Source organism: Magnolia sinica, chromosome 2 (assembly GCF_029962835.1).
Source record: "Magnolia sinica isolate HGM2019 chromosome 2, MsV1, whole genome shotgun sequence".
Classification (NCBI taxonomy): domain Eukaryota; kingdom Viridiplantae; phylum Streptophyta; class Magnoliopsida; order Magnoliales; family Magnoliaceae; genus Magnolia; species Magnolia sinica.
The window spans coordinates 36151853-36159085 of record NC_080574.1 but is presented as its reverse complement, the minus strand read 5'-3'; the positions used below and the strand labels follow the sequence as shown (position 1 = coordinate 36159085).

The 7233-nt window shown below is 40.4% G+C and overlaps 1 non-coding gene across 1 annotated transcript; it reads left to right on the top strand.

Annotated features, from left to right (window-relative positions):
• Window positions 1-3139: 3139 nt before the first annotated feature.
• Window positions 3140-3246, top strand: LOC131238196 (small nucleolar RNA R71). Its single transcript, XR_009167606.1, has one exon. It is a non-coding gene; the product is annotated as a small nucleolar RNA R71 (small nucleolar RNA).
• Window positions 3247-7233: the final 3987 nt, after the last annotated feature.

The following is a 7233-nucleotide window of genomic DNA, read 5'->3' as shown; positions in this document are numbered from 1 at the left end:
GCAAACCTATGGTGAAAACTCGTCGCCTCATTTTTTATAAGTCAACTATGGAGAATCAAATCTACACCTATAGGGAGCAAACCTATGGTGAAGATTATGTGACTTAGCCTTTTAATTCTTCTTTTTACCAAGTTAATCATTCAGTTATCGAACCAAAACTTAATGTGCAAGCGAGATGTGATTTGTGAAATCATGACTCAATCAATGGTTACAACTTATAATCATGGATTAACAATTCAAAATTGACTGCGAAATCAAGCAGATGGCCGAATCCAAGAGTCATTAGTTACCAACATCATGTATCTTATAATGTTAAAATCACAACTATCCTTCAAAATCACTTTGAATTCAATAGAAATTCCAGAAAAAATTTTAAAATTTTCACAAATTTTGCTCAAGACCAAGAAAATACTGATTAGGTAACCTAATCTCCCACCCCCAACCTAAAATCTACATTGTCCTCAATGTAAAAGAAATAATCATGCGATGCACATGGGACAACGAATAATAAAAGAGGAATGAGGGAAAGATAGTACCTGGACGGAGAATCAAGAGGCTTCCCAAAATTATCAATGTAAGAGCAAGTTAGGGCAAGAGAGAAATTAACAGAAGCAAAAATAACAAAAAGAAAAAGAAAAGAAGATCCTACCTATACCACTTTCGCAGGTGCTCTCGATTGCATTTAGCGCATGCAACAAGCCTTTAAACCCCTAGGTTACCCCTAGTGGACGAGTTGTAGTCTCGTGAGGGTTTGCAGTAATGTTACCCACAAACATTGAAGTAACGAACTAGGAAAAAGCATAAAATAAAAGACTGGGTTGCCTCCCATGAGCGCTAAGTTTAACGTCTTCAGCCAGACAAGAACGGACCATGAATGAAATAATCTTTATAACCAGGGTCCGCCAAAGAAATTACCTCAACACTTTCATTAACCGATCCCAGACAAGTGATGTGAGTTCCCATGAACTGTGCTATCTGAAATAAGGCAACTGACACTGTCGTCAAATAATTTAAGGACTTCTGCTCGAACGACTTCTTCTATGTTAGGATCACGCTTCCTTTGCATGTTATGCGATATTACCACAGCATGATCCCTCCATACAGTGGGGCATACTCCCTGTATTTTTTCTATCTTTCGTTCAATTACTGCCTTATATGCTCTAAGAACATTAAGCAGCCTGCTCGCCTTTGTCTTCTCAGAGTTACAAACTGTGCTGTCAGGAAGAGTCTCAGAGGGATGAAGAGGTTCCACTTTCGCTCTCCATTTTTCAGTCTCCAATATAGGAGTAGAGTCGAGCAATGCATTGACTTCATGGATGAGACTATCAATGTCAAAATCCATGCCCGATTGTGCTAAGCAGGTCTCAAGAGGATCTTCGAAAGATGTACGGAAGGAGTCCTGCACAAGGCTCTCGATCATGTCCACTTCAAATATGTCATCCAAATCTGAGGGTTGTTGTCCTGCATTAAAAATATTGAGTTTAATATTCATGTTACCAAAGGACAATTTCATAACTCCATTCCTGCAATTGATAATAGCATTAGATGTGGCCAAAAATGGACGACCCAAAATGACTGGGATTTGACTAGTATCTATAACTATGAAATCCACTGGAAAATAAAATTTATTAACCTGGATTAACACATCTTCATAACACCCCGGGGCACCTTGACAGATCTATCGGCTAGTTGTAATGTTACCTTAGTCGGTTTCAACTCACCAAGTCCTAGCTGCTCATAAACCGAATATGGTAACAAATTGACACTCGCCCCTAAATCAAGTAATGCCTTCCCGATCTTATGATCTCCTATGCCGCAAGAAATGGTGGGAGCTCCTGGATCCCTAAATTTAGGAGGGGTGTTATGTTGAATCATGGAGCTGAGCTGCTCTGCAAGGAAGACTTTCTTATGAACATTCTGCTTACGCTTTTGAGTGCATAAATCTTTAAGAAACTTAGCGTAAGCAGGGACTTGCTTGATAGCGTCAAGCAACGGGATGTTGACTTGCACTTTTTGAAACACATCCAAGATTTCATCAAAGTTATTTCTTTTCTTTATTGGTGCCTGACGTTGAGGAAAGGGTGCTTTGGGCACATAAGGTGGCACATTAGTGGCTCTTGGAGAGTCAGAGAGCTTTTGGACTTTGGATGCATTGGTATGGCTTTCTGCTTCATCTTGATCTTCTGTTTTAGAATTTGATTCATCCCCAGGCATCTCTATTCTGTTATCAATCTGCTTGCATGACCTAAGGGTAGTGATCGATTTGGCCTTTCATGATATTGCCCTTGGTTGGAATTAGAGCCAATCTCATCTTGTCCCTTTGGATTAGCCTCGGGTTGGCTAGGGAGCTTGCCCTTCTCTCTCTCTCACTCAATGTGGCGGCTAGTTGACCCAATTGTACTTCCACTTGGCAATGGATTGTGCATTTGCATGTAAGCTTTCCTGGCCAGGAAGGTTTGTTGGGTGTCTTTTTGGAATTGGAGAGAACTCGCATGAAAAGATGAAGTGTATCCTCAAGAGATGGTTTCCTTGATTGTGGAGGCACTTGTTGATACTGTGAGAACTGCTGAGGTTGTTGATTGCCCACTTGGGAGTAAGGTTGCATAGGAGGATTTCCAGATGGTCCTCCTTGTTGTGGTCCTTTTGCCCAAGAAAAATTTGGATGTCTAGCCCACCCTGGGTTGTATGTGTTCGAGTAAGGATCATTCCCAGATTTGTGAAAAGTGTTCATAGCATGAACTTGTTCAGAGAGAAGTTCTGGGAATGCTGCACCAGATGGACAAGACCGCATAGGATGGGACGGACTAGAACATGTGGCATATGCCTCGACTTGAGCTGTTTGTGGTGGTCCACTATTTAATACCAGAGCATCAACTTTCTTTGTCAGGTTATCAAGCTTGGCGCTCAGCTCTGGCATGACTCCTATCTCATATATACCACCTCTCTTTTGTGGTTGGGGACTTTTGTCACCTCTATTTGAATAATCCCATTTCTGGGAATTTTCGCACAAGGTTTCAAAGAAGTTCCATGCTTCGACATCACTTTTGGTCATGAATGACCCTCCACTGGTGGCATCAACCATCGACGGTTCTGTGGAGACAGACCGTCATAGAAGTATAGAACTTGTAGCAACTTCTCAAAACCATGGTGAGGACATTTAAGAAGCAAGTCCTTCCATCTTTCCCAACATTCATGAAAGTGCTCGCCCTCTTTTTGTGTGAAGTTAGTAATTTCTCTAAGGAGGGCATTGGTTTTGTGAACGGGGAAGAACTTGTTTAAGAACTTCTTAGACAGTTGGTCCCATGTAGTGATAGATCCAACTTCTAGAGAATTCAACCATGCTTTCGCCTTATCCTTCAAAGAAAAAGGAAACAGCGTAGGCGGATCGAATCGTCGGAGAAGTTTTGGAACTTAAAGGTGGAGCATATGTTTTATAATTCTTTCACTTGATGTTATTGGTCCTCCTTGTCCAATCCATAAAAGGATGGTAACAATTGTATGACTCCATGTTTAAGTCAAAGTGTGCTGCCGTAGTGGTTGGCAACACTATGCATGAAGGCGCATTAAATTGGACAGGAGCTGAATAATCTTTGAGAGCTTTAACTTCAGTCTCATTCGCCATTTCAACAGGATTATTTCTCAATCTTTCACGAATTGTTCTTTCAATCTCAGGATCAAACGGTGCTAGTTCTAAATTCAGAGATCTACGTCCTAGCATAAACTATGTTATTGCAATGTAAGAAAGAAAACTAAACTAAGAAGCAACCTAAGAGAAATAAAACTAGACCTAGAAACTATGAGATTCTAAAACAAGTTAAAACTATGTAATTAAGAATGGGAAGAAAGAACCCGGAAAAGGAGATGATTGATGTCTGAAGAATAGAGAGCTCCTCCTTTTGAAGTCAATGTTATTTAGCAGCTTCCTTCCTTAATTCCTGTAAACAAAAAGAAAACAAAAATAAATTAAATTTACTAAAATAATGCTAGAAAAAAAATCCTAAGCAACGGTTAATTTCTAAAAAGAAAGTTTGTAATCTTAGAAATAAAAGCTAAGTTAGTTTCTAAAAAGGGAAAATTTCTAAAAAATAGGAAATTAGAAAATAAGAGAGAATAAAACCTAAAGACTCTTCTTAAAATAATAAAACCTAAACTAGAAAATAGAAAGTTACTTGAAAGAAGAATCAGAATCTAGAATTAGAAAATAGAAACTTTCTAAAAATAAAATAAAAAAATAAAACCTTAATTCTAAAAATAGAAATTAGAAAAAAAATAGAAAATTTGGAAAGAGATTACCAAATTAGTAGTTTATGTCAGGTCCCTACAAAACAGGAAATAGGTTAGTTTTAAAAAAATTTAACCTAGAGTTAGTAAAAAACCTAAGAGTATGAATTATGATAAGAGAGAATCCTAAATCCAATTGGAACAAAACAGTCCCCGGCAACGGCCCCAAAAACTTGATGTTTTATTTAAACCAACACGATTTAAATGATATTTAAACTCGCAAGTATACGAATCAGATGCAGATACGGTACGTATTACGAGATCGTTCCCACGAGGACTGGTCGTCACAATTCAAATCTATGATTCTCCTTAACTAATCCAACAAATAATGGAATGAATTACTAAGCATAATTTTATGAAAAAAAACAAGTAATTGAGAACAGGGAAGAAAATTCAATCAGAGAGAGAGCACTAGGACTTTCGAATCCACCCCTAATTATCCTAACCTTGTTTTGTCTGTTGATTCACCTTGATCTAGATTGATACCACTTATACAGAGAAAGCACAATCTGTGTCCTTAATCGGGCATACAAACTGTCTAATTCCTTTAAGCAATGCCATGAATGACATATCCCATATCCTTGGTCGGGTACATGGAATGTACATTCATTAAAGCACCCTGTTTCTTCCTCTATAGGAAACTTGTTCTTGATCAGACACAAGCACCTATAATAAGCATCCAAACAACATCCATATATATACTTTAATCAAATTCATAGATGGAGAAGTATAGAATTTAAACCCATAAAGCCCACTTAGAGAAAGAAACAAATTAATTGAAATTCAAAGTAAATCAACCAACACAAGAGCTGATCAAATTAAGGGCTTCATCTCAGCCCTAGCTGAGAGATTAGTGACCCATAAAATCCATAAAAAATATTAAATAAAATTCATAAAAAAAACATCAAACCAAACAATCTCTCTCTCTCTTCTTTCTTCTCTTTCTTCTCTTTCTTCTCTTCCTTGCTCCAGATCTGGAATCCCCTAGTTCTGAATGCCTTTCCCACGTCCAAAACTCCCCTTTTATAGCTGTTGGATGGCTGGGGTCGGTGGCAGAGTCGTAGAAGGACTCGGAGTACAAATTTTCGCAGCTGTGATCGGTGGGCCCCACAGAGGTATTTTATGGAAAATCCACCCCGTCCATTGGATTCAGAACGAAATTTCAGTCAAGCATGGGTGGTTTTGAAGGTCCATTAGTGCGGCCCAGAGAAGAAAATACAAAAAGATCAGTTTTGAACGTCCCGGGGCAGTCTACTTTTGGCCTCTGCACCGCACACGTGTGTACGCATGGGCGAGGAATATCAACATAGTTTTGAAGCTCTCGACGCCCTCTACACGATGGACGGATCAGATCTTCCATCTGATCGAAGATGGTGGGCCACAACCGCCCGGAAGTCAGTTTTTTCGCCGGTGGGCCCCACATAAGCATTTTCAGGGAAATCCACCCCGTCCATTGGATAGAGGACGAGATTTCGTTTAAAGATGGATGGTTTTGAACTTGCATGGACGCGGCCCAAAGAAGGAATCATGCTGTTTTCATTCTGGACGTCATGGGGCAGCTTGCTTGTGTCCTCTGTACCGAACACGTGTGCACGTATGGGAGTGGAATATCAGCATGGTTTTGTAGTTCTCGAACCCATCTACACGATGGACGGCTCGGATCGGCCGTACGGGTGACGTACGGGGCCCACAGCGGTCCGTAAAAACGGACTTTCCGTCCGTTACACGCGCCAGAAACGGGAGTTTCTGTTTTTGAAAGGATGAAGTCGGGTCAGCGCTGCTGACCGACTTATGCTCGTTCGGTGCACATGCAGTGCACATGTGCACCATGCACATGTCACCCAAGGTGGGGTCCACTGTGATACTTTTGAGAAATCTGCACCGTCCATCCTTTTTCTCATATTATTTCCACCGTCAGGACCAAAATTGATGTATATCCAGATATCCAGCGGGCCCCACTTAATGAATTAAGGGGCTGATCTGGCCGTTAGACCACTTTCCGAGATTTTCAATGGCTGAAATTTAATATGTACGGTTCATTTATGGTCCCCATCACGTGTATGAAGTTTCGAGTTGATCGGATGGCGGGAAACATGTGATCTTGCATTCTGGACCCTTTTCGAGCCCCCTTTGCCTTGCTTTCCTCAATCCCCGGCGTGTAAAATCTTCACTATTGGTTTTCTGGAGTCCATCCCGTGCTCTGGTAATTTTGGAGCGCCAAATCCATGTTCTTAACATCATCTTTCAATACACACTCCTGATTTCATCCTGTAATAAAAAACACGATTAAAATATGGCATTAAACCTTATCATGTACGTAAATTTAGGCAATTACTAGGGTCTGATATGCAATATTTTAGATTCACGGTCATTTCGATGCACTTCATGGTCAATTCTCTTCACTTCACGGCCATTTCCATGCATTTCACGGTCAATTCGCTTCACTTCATGGACAGTTCGATTCACTTCATGGTCAATTCCCTCCAATACAACACACTCAAACCAAATCACTCCCTCTAAATTTCCCGCAACCTTCATGCTCATTTCCATGCTGTTCATTCATTTCTTTAAATGATTTACGATCATGGACCAAAAAATTAAGTACATTCGAAGCTTAAGTGGGCCACATAATAGAAAACAGTGGAAATAAAATAGTCAGGGTCGACCGGGTCATACCCTCAACACCGGTCGATCGGGTTATGACCCGGTCAACCCTATTTCCCTACAATTCACATAAGTGGGGTCGACCGGGTCCTAACTCGGTCGACCTGGTAACTGTACAGGGAGTTGGGGTCGACCGAGTCTGACCCGGTTGACCCCGACTATTTTCTCTAGCAGACATTCAATCTGCACTGTTTTCTATCATGTGGCTCACTTGAGCTTCTTATTTCCATCATTTTTCATTCGTTTGTGGTTTTGTATTTAAGATGGTGTTACCAGCTCGGCCCTCTT